We start from the raw sequence: 13,197 nt of genomic DNA on the forward strand, positions 1-13,197 counted from the left end.
AGTGCCTGTTTCTCTAGGTGTGTTACTACTTATGCTATTTCTTATTGGATATAAATGTTGCATAGCCACAACAAATGCTAATTCACTTAGGAAATTATGCGTTGCGTAGCCTTAATTTATAAGTCTTGGGCATGGGCTATGTCAGATCAGAACACTAGAAAACCAGAGCCGAGAGGGTGGAGATGAAGAACAGGGACTGTTTAAAGACTGATGATCGAACTAAACAGTCTCCTCCTTACTGCCTTTATTTATTTCTCAGACCATAATACAAAGAAGGACTCCTAATCATGTTAGGATCCACAAACATAGAGACAATAGGAAAACAGAAAGTGAACTTATCCTAGTTATAACCAAAATAAGAAAGGAGCCAACTAGGGGTGAATCTCGATTAGGATATTGGAATATCCTAATCGAGATTCCCCTCAGCACTATATGCTCGATATACTCTAACACTCCCTGTTAGCATTGTTATGGAGTTCTTTTTTCTTTAGTCCAAGCTGGATCTTCTTTCATTAATATTTGTATAATCCAGCTTGAGGGGGAGTGTTAGAATATATACTCCAGAATACCCTCAAGGTATTCTGGTCTTTTTGGGGTATTTTTTTATGTTATTTAGTGTATTAAGTTTATGTTGGCTGTGTGGGTTTTAGTCCCACATCGCCTAGTTTAGTCTATTTGTAACTTCCCCTCTATTATAAATACAGGGGCTTTTCTATCAATACAACAAGCCATTCCATTCTTTTATTCTCTCTTTTTGACCTACGGTTCTACCAACATGGTATCAGACTGGTTTGATCTAGGTTAGAGAGAGGAAAAAAAACCCCTAATTCTCCCTACGTCTCCTCAATTGATCTCTCCCTTCTTCTCTCTTTCTCGGTTTTCTCCTTCTTCTGTTCTTCTTCCTCTCAGCCTGTAAAGGGGCAGCATTATTGAGGTAAACACAGAATATCGATGATTTAGTTGCTGCCCCCCCTTCCTTTCTACCTTTTTTATTAAAAAATTCTGTTCGAAATTTGCTGGAGCCATACCTGCGATATTGGAGCTGTCTAGAATTTTTGGAGCATCCTATGCAGCCTCTTCCAGCCCTCTTCTACCCTATTCCATAGCCTTACTTCCCTTTTTTTTTCCTTCTCTCCATCTTTTATTAAGTTTTCCAACCTCCATACCCAAATCGATCTCACCTTCTCAGGGGTTTTTTTCAAAACCCTGACTCCAATCGATTTTGGGGCTTCCCCTGTCAGATGCAGCTAATTTTTCAGGGATAATTCCCTACTACTACAAGCCTTAATCGACCTCAATTTGGACACTTTTTTATGGCTGGATTGGTTTTAGTCTTTGCTGCCTTTTGGAGGGATGATTACTCCACCTACAAGGATCACTCGACCTCAGTATTTGCCTCTTTCCAAGAGTTTGAAGACCCCTAACCCCAATCGATCCTCGTTTTTAGGGTTTTACAAAACCCTACCACATATCGATTTTAGGGTTAGGGTTGATTGCTGCTATTGGAGTTCTTTGGAGGTATTTCTACCATCAAGAAGGACATTCTACTTCAACTATTCCTGGCTTCAAGAAGGTTTATTGCACATGATAGCTGCTGCCCTATTTTTCTGCAATTTTTTGGTGTTTTTCCCACGTGAAGATCAAGTCTCAATTACCAAGAAGATTGGTTATTTGAACTGGAGATCCATTCCAGTAGTGGTGGTCAGCATCTATTACCAGAAGACATCACCTGTGACAAGTCATCATCACTTTGTTGAAGCCCCCTTCCCTACAATCGATCTTCACTTTCAGGGTTTTTTACAAAACCCTGACTATAATCGATCTAAGGGTTAGGGCAGTCCACTAGTGCTGATTTTTTTAGGAGAGTTTTATAACCATCAGAGGAGTATTCAACCCATATTTCAACATCATTCATCAATTCTTTTTGGAAAAATTCCAGTTCATTCTTATGGTTCGGTTTCTCCAATTATCAACCTGTTTTTTCTTGTTCCTCTATGGCTGGCTGCTTCAACTCCCTATGGATCTGTCAAGTTATTTCTCTTATATTTGCTGGTTTTATTGATTGGCTTCTGTAAGCATGACTGGTTGACATGTTACTGCTGCCTTTATGTGGAATATTGCTACCCTGTTATTGAGACTGAATTTCCTACTATTGGAGACTGAATTTCTTTCATTATTGAAGACTCGAATCTGCTACCCTGGAGATCAGCTTATTTGGGACTACAACAGTGTGTTCCACGGCTATTGGTTGCAACTACGAACTTATTCAGTTATGTGAAGCTTTTCTGGTTCATATCCGGCTCACCTTGGAGCTTGAATCCTAGGATTGTTCACTAATTCAGATCTGATCCAATTTTTGTTGATGCTTCTTACATCCATTGCTGTCCAAATATCTTCGTTAGTACTGTTTAGCATGTGGGAGTTTTTACATTGGAGTTTTTTGCACACTTGTTCCTCCTTGTTTGAAGATGATTAAGCCTTAAAGAATGGAGCCTTTCCTTGCTTCAAATCAGATCTGTATCAGATTTGAATATTGGAGTTAGGAGTTTCTCCCCTGCAGGAGTTTCCATCAAAAGTGTTTGTTTGATCGTTTGAAGATGGTTGGAAATTTTAAGGTTGCATTATTTACTTCGTACTTCATTATCCCACTGTTATTTTCCCTTCACCACCTCCCGAAACATACCTTTGCCATAACCCATGACCACCTTGGAAGTTTATGGTATTCTCTTCTTTGCCATTTCTTATTTTTCCATTACCCTTGGCAGCTTTTGGAAAATTCTGGAATATTATGTTTTGCCCTATCTCTTACCTCATCTCTCTTATGTCCACGTGAGGGGGGGGATTATATATAGTATACTTGCAGCCATTGCAGAAAGCAGAATTTGCAGGAACATTTGGTGCAAAACATAGAAGGTCAGAGGTTTCACCATTGCCAATGGGTATGTACTTTGTTATTGGGTTGAGTTTGCCGTAAGGGGGAGGTTGGTCTTAAAGTTTTGAAGATGTTTGGTTATTGCCTGCCTATATGAGGTTCTACAGTTGGGTTGTTTTTCCGCTGCTTGATCTTTACTGCTGCTTGATTCATCTGCTCGCTACCCTAGTTCCTTATCTTCAAGATTATCATTCAGAGATTCATCACTGGACAACAATAGAAGATTGGTGAAAGTTGCCTTTTTTGGAAGACATTCCAGTCTGGGTTTGCTGATCAAGTCTGCCCAAGTTTCGAAGATCTATTTTTTCGAAGTTCTTAAAGGTTTATTTGGGAGCTGCATTCATCTTGAAGCTGGATTTTGCTACAATTTTTTTCCCATTTTATTCAAGTTGGGCATTAGTACCTTGTATTCACTAACTTGAGGGGGAGTGTTAGCATTGTCATGGAGTTTTTTTTTCTTTAGTCCAAGCTGGATCTTCTTTCATTAATATTTGTATAATCCAGCTTGAGGGGGAGTGTTAGAATATATACTCCAGAATACCATGGTCCTTTTGGGGTATTTTTTTTATGTTATTTAGTGTATTAAGTTTATGTTGGCTGTGTGGGTTTTAGTCCCACATCGCCTAGTTTAGTCTATTTGTAACTCCCCCTTTATTATAAATAGAGGGGCGTTTCTATCAATACAACAAGCCATTCCATTCTTTTATTCTCTCTTTCTGACCTACGGTTCTACCAACACTCCCCCTCAAGCTGGAACGTGCAAATAACCTAGACCCCAGCTTGGAACAATTCCAAAGAAAGACAGGACCAAATGGCGGCTTGGTAAACATATCACCAAGTTGATTGGTAGTTGAAATAAATGGAGTAGAAACTAACTTCTTCATAACAGCATCCTGAACAAAGTGACAATCAACTTCAATGTGTTTTGTCCTCTCATGAAACATTGGATTGCTGGCAATATAAATGGCGGCTTGATTGTCACAGACTCATAAAACATCTGCATAGGCTAAGTGATAGGGAATCCCAACTCCTGAAGCAATGATTTTACCCACATCAACTCAGCAGTAGTATGAGCCATTGCTCAATACTCAGCCTTAACACTAGATCTAGCAACAGTAGTTTGTTTCTTGCTTTTCCAGGTGACTAAGTGACCACCCATAAAGGTGCAATAACTAGTCGTAAAGTCTCTATCACCATCAGCACCAGCCCAATCAGCATCAGAAAACCCAACCGGGTTAACATTTCGATTAGATCGATAAATGAGACACAAGTAGCATCCCAGTGAATCTTCTTTGGTGTTTGCATAAACTAACTAATAACTCCAGCGGCGAAGGATATATCTGGTCGAGTAACAGTAAGGTAAATGAGTTGTCCAACTAATCTTCTATACCGATGTGCATCTATGAAGTCCTCATTCTCACTGGACCCAAGCTTTTGATGGGGATCCATGGGAGTATCTGCTGGTTTGGAAGCAAGCATTCCAGTTTCAGACAGAAGGTCAAGGTAATATTTCTTTTGTGATAAGCTAATACCTTTCTTGCTCCTCAAAACCTCAATACCAAGTAAATACTTGAGAACACCCACGTCTTCCATCTAAAAATGCTGATGAAGGTAGAATTTAACTTGAGCGATACCAGAAGTGTTATTACCAGATATAATAATGTCATCCACATAAACTACCATCACAACCACCTTTGAACTCTGGCGACGAGCAAAGACAGAATGGTCAGAGTAACACTGTGAGAACCCAAATTGAGTGACAATTGAGCTGAATTTATCAAACCAGGTTCTTGGAGATTGTTTCAACCCATAGATTGTCTTACGAAGCTTGCATACTTTGGTAGAATCCTCCCCTTGAGCAACATACCCTAGAGGTTGCTCCATATAAACCTCCTCTTGAAGATCACCATAAAGAAAAGCTTTTCTTTATATCCATCTGATACAAGGGCCAATCTAAGTTGACAGCCAGAGAAATAAGACCCGAACAGAGTTCAAGCGGGCAACAAGCAAGAGTGTCTCAAAACAATCAAAACCATAAGTTTGAGTATAGCCCTTAGCAACCAATTTGGCCTTAAGCTGCTCAACAGAACCTTCTGGATTGTATTTGATAGTATAAATCACCCATCTGTGTGTCGAGATCCTTCCCAGTATATAATGAAACCAGAGTCCAAGTGTGTCGAGATAATAAAGCATCCATCTTTATGTCCATTGTTGCCTTCAGCCAGGGTGAGTAAAAGCCTCATGGTGGGTTTTAGGAACAAAGTTAGTAGATAAAGCAGAAACAAGTGGGTAATAGTGGGATGGAAGAAGACATACTGCTCAATAGGATAAACAGTTAAGGATTGGTGGGACTTTCGAGTACAGGAGCTAGTATCTTTACGGACAGCGACTGGTAAGTCGAAGGAAACCTCAGCATCAGGATCAGGATCAGATTGAATGGACAAAGGACCGTTGTCTGCAGTAGTGGATGGCAGCTCTGGAACACCAGTAGTAGTGGGTAATGCATCAAGGATAGTGGTGTCCGGAATAGTAGGTATGGTAGAGGGTAAGGTAGGTGGGCGGCGTCGGCGATAGACCTGAACTAGTTTAGGTGATGGTATGCTATGGGTATGGTCACTGGTAGGGGTGGACCTAGAAAATCTTCATTGTTCACAGTATACAGTAAAGCAAGGCAAGGAGCAAAATATGGAGTATTTTCAAAAAATGTGACGTTAGCACAAATAAATTTCTTGTTTGACATTGGATAAACACATTTATACCCTTTTCTGTGTCCTACAATACCCAAGGAAAATACATTTAATGGATCGAGGAGATAATTTGTCAATAGTAGGTTGGAGACGATGAACGAAACACACACAACCAAAGACGCGTGGAAGAGAAGCAAACAAGGAGCTAGACGGGTAAAGAATAGCAAAAGGAAATTTATTATGTAAAACAGATGCAGGCATACGATTAATAAGATAACAGGTAGTAAGGACACCATCACACCAAAAACGGTTGGGGACATTCATGTGGAGCATAATAGACCGGGCTACCTCCCATAAGTGTCTCTTCTTGCGTTTGACCACCCCATTTTGTTGTGGAGTGTACGAGCAACTACTCTGGTGAATTATACCATGAGTGAGGCAAAAATCAAATATCTCAGTTTGAGTGTACTCATGGGCATTATTAGAACGTAAGACCTTTAATGGACACATCAAATTGAGTTTTTATTTCGTGATAAAAATTTTTGAATACCATAAGAAAGTGAGATCTGTCTTTCAACAGGTACACCCAAGTAGAACAGGAGTCGTCATCAACAAAACTAACAAAATAAGAAAACCCTAATCTATTACGAACTCGACAAGGACCCCAAATGTCAGAATGTACTAACGAAAACATTGAAGAACTTCTAGGTATACTACGGGTAGGGAAGGAGGAACAGTGATGTTTTCCCAGTTCGCAGGCTTTACACTTAAGACGAGATGTAGATTTGCAACTAGGAACCAGTAACTGTAGCTTAGGTGGAGACGGGTGTCCAAGACGTAAATGCTGTTGCATGTAGATGGAATGGTAGTAGATGTAGCTGGAGTATAAGGTCTCGTGCCATCCAAGTAATACAGACCATCACGCTCAAGCCCTCCACCAATCATCTTCCTTGTCTGAAGGTCTTGAAATACACAGTAAGAAGGATAGAAGGTCACAGAACAATTAAGAGATTTAGTAAGTTGATTGACAGATAAAAGGCATAGAGGTAATTTAGGAACATGAAGAATAGGGGAGAAGGTCATTGGGGATTTTGGGGAAATAGTTCCATGACTAGTTACCTGAGTGGATGACCCATCAGCAAGGATAACAATAGAAGAGTTTGAATATGATTCATTGAAGAAAACAAGCTAGACTTGCCAGTCATATGACATTGTTAACAAAACAAAATATGAGAGAATGCTTGAATGATCGAACTAATCAACCAAGCCATATATTTATAATATGGAAGATTACATCCTAGAGACAAAAATACCCCTAGCTATAGCCGACTTAACTAGGCAGTACAAACACTTAAATATAAAGCAGTAAAAAGACCAGAATACCGCGGTGTACATTATTCAACACTCCCCTTCAAGTTGGAGCAAATATGTCAATCATGCCCATCTTGACTAAATTAGGATGAAATAGCTTTCCAGATAATCCCTGGGTCAAAATATCAACAAGCTGATCAACAGACTTCACAAAGAGAACACAAATAAACCCTTCTTCCAATTTCTCCTTGATGAAATGCCTATTCACTTCAACATGTTTGGTGCGATCATGCTGTATCGGGTTATGTGCAATGCTGATTGCAGCCTTGTTGTCAGAGTACAACATCATAGAAAGACGAATAGGAACACCAAGATCTTGTAGCAAGCCTTTGAGCCAAAGTAACTCACAAATGCCTTGTGCCATAGCACGAAATTCTGCTTTGGCACTGAAACGAGCAACCACATTCTGCTTCTTACTACGCCAAGTAACAAGATTGCCACCTGCAAAAGAACAATACCCAGAGATAGACTTGCAATCTGTAGAACCAGCCCAATCAACATCAGTGTATGCCTCTATCCGTAGGTGACCATGAGAAGACAGGAGAATGCCCTTTCTAGGAGCTAGCTTCAGGTAGTGAAGGATACGAAGAACAGCCTCCATATAAGAAGAGTAGGGATCATGCATAAACTGACTCACAGTACTCACAGCAACAACAATATCAGGACGTGTGTGTGAGAGATAAATCAACTTTCCCACTAGTCTTTGGTACCGGCCTTTATCAACAGGTTCACCCTCTTTTTCCTTGAGACAAACAGTAGCATCCATAGGAGTATCTGAAGGGTGACATCCTAACAAACCAGTTTCAGCCAATAAATCTAGGACATACTTCCTTTGGGAGAGAAAGATGCCTTTAGAAGATCTGGCAACCTCAATCCCAAGAAAGTACCGTAGCTTTCCTAGATCTTTAATCTCAAACTCCTGCCTAAGAAAGGTCTTCAACCGGTTGATCTCATCACCATCATTGCCAGTGACCACTATGTCATCAACATAGACTATAAGAACAGTGAGTTTTCCACCAACCCTCTTTATAAAGAGAGTGTGATCAACATTACTCTGCTTATAGCCTACAGAAATCATGGCCTTGTGAAACCGGCCAAACCATGCTTGAGGTGACTGCTTCAGCCCATAAAGTGCACGCTTCAATTTACACACCTTACCTTGGTTTTTGTCACAAGAGAACCTTGGTGGAATGTCCATATACACCTCATCCAGTTCTCCATTGAGGAAAGCATTCTTCACATCCAACTGTTGCAATTTCCATCCAAGATTGACTGCACAGGATAGCAAAACCCGAACAGTATTCAGCTTCGCAACAGGGGCAAAGGTCTCCTGGTAATGAATGTCGTATGTCTGGGTGAACCCCTTTGCCATGAGTCGTGCCTTATACCTATCCACAATGCCATCCACCTTCTGTTTCACTACAAACACCCACTTGCATCCAACAGTTCTCTTTCCAGGTGGAAGAACTACAAGCTCCCATGTGTTATTTTTTTTCAGGGCTTCCATTTCTTCCATCATTGCTGCCTTCCACTTTCCATTTGATAGAGCTTCCTGTCAATTGTTAGGAATACGAACAAAAGAAAGAGAAGAAACAAAAGCACGAAAAGATGGAGAAAGGGAGTTATATGAAACAACATGGGATATAGGATGCTTAGTGCAAGCCCTGACACCTTTGCGAATAACAATACATAAATCAGGAGAAGAAGTATTACTAGGTGGAGAGGCAGGTTCTTGAACCCGGTTTGGCAATTGGATGGGTACTGGTGCTATAGTTGGTTGAAGCTGCTTATGTTTCCTTGTATGAGTCTGCACATTAGATTCATTAATCCTCCTCTGAAATTCACTAATGGTTTTCTGGACTGGAGTTTGCTCCCCTTGAATACGAATGTCAACAATATCATCTGGGATGGTCTCTTCTTGTATAGGAACCTCTCCCCTTGAGGCAAAGGGAGGACTAGGATTAGGAGGAACAGGAACAGACTCATTGTAAACAGACTGTAGGGGAGGTTCTATAGTTAGCACATCTTCACTAACACTCTCCCCCTGAAGAGGTGGGGACAAATAATAAGATACAGTCTCATAAAAAACAACATCCATACTGACTAATGTACGTCTGGTAGGAGGATAATCGCACTTGTACCCCTTCTGGGTGGCAGAGTACCCTAAAAAAATGCAGCAGAGACTACGGGGTTCAAGTTTACCAGGGGACCTAGTATCCATGGCATAACAAATGCAGCCAAACACCCTAGGGGGAACAATAATAGAAGAAGATCCAAGTAATAGCTCGACAGGGGACTTGGAGTCTAGAACCCTACTGGGCAGCCTATTAATCAAATAGGTCGCAGTGAGGACATCATCTCCCCAATAAAAAGAAGGAACATGTCGAACAAACATAAGTGCTCTAGCCACCTCTAAGAGATGGCGGTTTTTCCTTTCTGCCACACCATTCTGGGCTGGAGTATCAACACAACTAGTCTGATGTAAAATCCCATGGGCAGCAAGGTATCTTTGGAATTAACCTTCCATATACTCTGTCCCATTGTCACTGCTCAAGATTTTGAGAGTGGCATTGAATTGGGTCTGGACCATCTTGTGAAAATGCTGAAAACAAGAAAAAACTTCATTTTTTGTGTGCATCAGGTAGACCCAAGTGAATCAGGAATAACAATCTATAAAAGTGACATACCACCTATGACCAGAAAGAGAAGCTTTTCGACTAGGACCCCACACATCAGTATGAACCAAGTGAAATAAGGAAGAAGACCTTTTATTAGAAATCGGATAGTTTGGACGTGTCTGTTTGGCCAAGACACAAGGCTCACAAAAAAAATCTTCCTTATTACAATTTTTTATTAATGTTGGGAATAAATGGGATAAAGTTCCTAAGGGGGGTGTCCTAGTCTAGAATGTCATTGGTGTACTTCAGAGGAGAAAGATCCAAGCTGACATAGCTGAGAAGGTAAAGCTTGTGTAACAAGAGGGTCACCATCAAGCAGATACAATCCACCATGCACTTTACCCGATCCAATCGTCTCCGAGTCCAGATCTTGAAAGACACAATGAGTTGGAAAAAAGGTCACTTTACAATTCAGATTTTTTGTAATACTACTAATAGATAGAAGGTTAGTAGTGAAATTGGGAATATGCAACACAGAAGACAAGGTAAGAGAAGGGGAACAACTAATGGATCCTTTCCCGGAAATAGATGAGAGGGACCCATCAGCTATTTTAACCTTATCCTTGCCAGAAGTAGGGGAATAGGTATGAAAAAGGCTAGAAGAACCTGTCATGTGATCAGTGGCACCGAAGTCTATGATCCATGGAGTGGAGACTACCGATGCACAGTGACCAGCAAAGGAAATACCTGGATGGGCAAAATGAGAACTTGATGGTGTGGAATAACTGGCAGTAGATGTAGTAGAGGCAGCGAAAGTCTGTAACACACACCTGAGAGCCTGAAATTCTTCTTGGGAGAAAACTGATTCAACAGTGGGGGCTATAGTTACACTTTCTGTGTGATTAGCCTTGCTTTTAGGTTTACCACGACAATCAGTGGGCTTCCCATGTAATTTTCAGCACTGAGTCTTAGTGTGAAATGGTTTGTTGCAATGGTCACACTTGATAGGCTCTCTTGCAGGAGCAACAACAGCAGCAACACTACTCTCAGAAGTAGTAGAAGATTTGGAACCAGCAGCTTGTAGGGCTGATCTCTCAACTGTAGGAGTCAACATCATAGCAGCTCGACGTGTCTCTTCAGTGTGAACATAAGACAAAGCCTGCTCCAATGTTGGAAAGGGACCCTATCAAGAACTTGCACACGAACTGGATAATATTCAACATTAAGACCAGCCAAAAAATCATAAACTCGAAACTGGTCCACATACTTGCTATAGGTAGCAATGTTGGCAACTGTAGAGGGCTGAAATCGAGCGTAGTGATCCAATTGTTGTCATAGGCTTTTATGGACAGCATAGTATTTGACAACTGACAACTCCTTCTGAGTAGTGGTATGGAGTGTCTTCCGGATGTCATAAACTTGTGCATCATTCCCCAATTGTCCATAAGTTTCCTTGGTAGCAGCCCATATGTGTGTGGCTGTTTCGAGGAGAAGGTACTGACTGGAGAGTTCTTGTTGCATGGAGCTCAAAACAAAAGACATAACCATAGCATCAGTAGCATTCCATGGAGCTTGAAGGGGGCCCTCTTCAGTGGGCTGTTTAGAGGTGCCATTAAGATGGCCACTGAGTCCTCTTCCAGCCATAGTCAAAGAGAGAGATCTGGGCCACATTAGATAATTGGTGCCATCATGTTTAATGGCAGCAGCATAAGGGAGGAATTCAGTCCTGGACTGAGCATCTCCTCCAGAAGTAGCCGTGGTAACATCAGAGTCTGGCATGATGATGGTAAAACCTTAGCAGAAAAATCAGAAGTAGAAGCTGAATATCAGGTCTAGTAACCCTCTTGGCAGCAACAACTTGCTTGAAGAAAATAGCAGTAGCAAACAGCCCTAATCCCAAAAATCGATAAGGCTCAGGATTTTGAAAAAAACCCTTGAAAGAGGAGATCGATTGGGATTAGAGGTCTTCAAAAAATCTGAAAGTGGCTGATATTGATGTCGAGTGCTCTTTGGGGTTGAAGAAACACACCCTCCAAAAATCAGCAAGTTCTGAAACCTGTAACCCTAAAAATCGATTAGAGTCAGGGTATTTTCTGGGTTTTGAAAAAAACCCTGAAAGAGAGATCGATTTAGGGAATTGTCTTCAATTGTTGGTGTAGACCTTTGATAGTTTCTGTCCAAGGTTGCTAATATGGATCTCCAAGAGGTAAAAACAATCCTCAGGGTAATAGAGGCTCAATCTCCAGGAAGAGGAGAAATCCAAAAAATCGCAAAAGAGGAAATCAGCAGCTATCGATCTCAAGTGTTGTTTAGAACATTGATGAATGAGGTCTGATGAAGGGCATCATCTAGATCAGAAGATCACCTCATTAGAGCTGCCCTAAAAAGGATGGAGAGAAGCAAGGAGAACGATAGAAGAGAAGAGAAGAACAATGGAGGGGAAGTTTTGAAAACCTAGATCAAAGAATTTGGCTCTGATACCATGTTAACAAAACAAAATATGAGAGAATGTTTGAATGATCGAATTAATCAACCAAGCCATATATTTATAATATGGAAGATTACATCATAGAGATAAAAATACCCCTAGCTATAGACGACTTAACTAGGCAGTACAAACACTTAAATATAAAGCAGTAAAAAGACCAGAATACCCCCACGGTGTTCTGGTGTACATTATTCAACAGACATGAAGCACCAAAATCAATAAGCCAGGAGGTAGAAGAAGGATAAAAGACGGAGTTACCTTTATAGGCTAAGGTGGCTATAGAGGTGGAGGTAGATGCAGCTTCAAGTTGTTGAAGATGTTTGACTAGCTGGTTGTAATCATCACGAGACACAGTGGATGAAGTACCTGATGTAGAACTCTGAGTCACATCACTAATAGGTTTTTCAGTAGGAGTGTCGGACATGGCTGTATTGGCTAGTTTATTCGCCCATTCAGGTTTTCCATGTTTAGCCCAACAAGTATCCACAGTATGATTTGGTTTGCCACAATAAGAGCATTGGCAAGAAGACTTGTCAAAAGATTAATAACCAATACCTCTTCCACCAGTGCCACAGCCCCTGGATTGGCCACGACCACGTCCTCGACCACAACTAGCAACAAAGGCTGAGCTGTCTTTAGAATTAGTATCAGGTTTGGATGGATTTCCAAACGATTGATACTAGAGAATACTTCTTTGAGAGAGGGAACTTTCTCCCCTGTGATTTGTTGACTCTTCACAAACTGATAGTCAGGGTGTAAGCCAACCAGAAATTTAGCAACATGAAACTCAGTCGTTGTTGTTTCAATTGATCCAAATTGGTAGTAAGTGGCTGATGTATCTGGAGTTTTCAACCATGCCTTTATAACTGGCAAAGTATTCATTCAAAGATTTATCTCCCTGTTGGAAAGTGAAAAGTTTCTCATAGAGATCATACATGTGGGAGATATTCCTTTCTTGAGAGAAACTTTCACGCAAATCATTCCAAACATCCTTAGCAAGGGTGTGAAACATTACATTGGATGCAATAGCAGGCTCAACATTGTTCCATAACCATATTTTGATAATATATTTTTCACGCATCTAGTCATCAGGAGCTGGGG

At 40.8% G+C, this 13,197-nt stretch overlaps 1 protein-coding gene and 1 long non-coding RNA gene across 2 annotated transcripts in view; both read left to right on the plus strand.

Annotated features, from left to right (window-relative positions):
* Positions 1-13,197, plus strand: part of LOC122646106 — a 28,081-nt gene that overhangs the window by 12,878 nt on the left and 2,006 nt on the right. The window lies entirely within an intron of this gene.
* LOC122646108 lies at positions 4,096-12,627 on the plus strand. The gene is made up of 3 exons (XR_006330562.1): positions 4,096-4,107; positions 8,971-8,977; positions 12,536-12,627. It is a non-coding gene; the product is annotated as an uncharacterized LOC122646108 (long non-coding RNA).

The sequence above is a fragment of the Telopea speciosissima genome, chromosome 11 (genome assembly GCF_018873765.1).
Source record: "Telopea speciosissima isolate NSW1024214 ecotype Mountain lineage chromosome 11, Tspe_v1, whole genome shotgun sequence".
In the NCBI taxonomy this organism is placed as follows: Eukaryota; Viridiplantae; Streptophyta; class Magnoliopsida; order Proteales; family Proteaceae; genus Telopea; species Telopea speciosissima.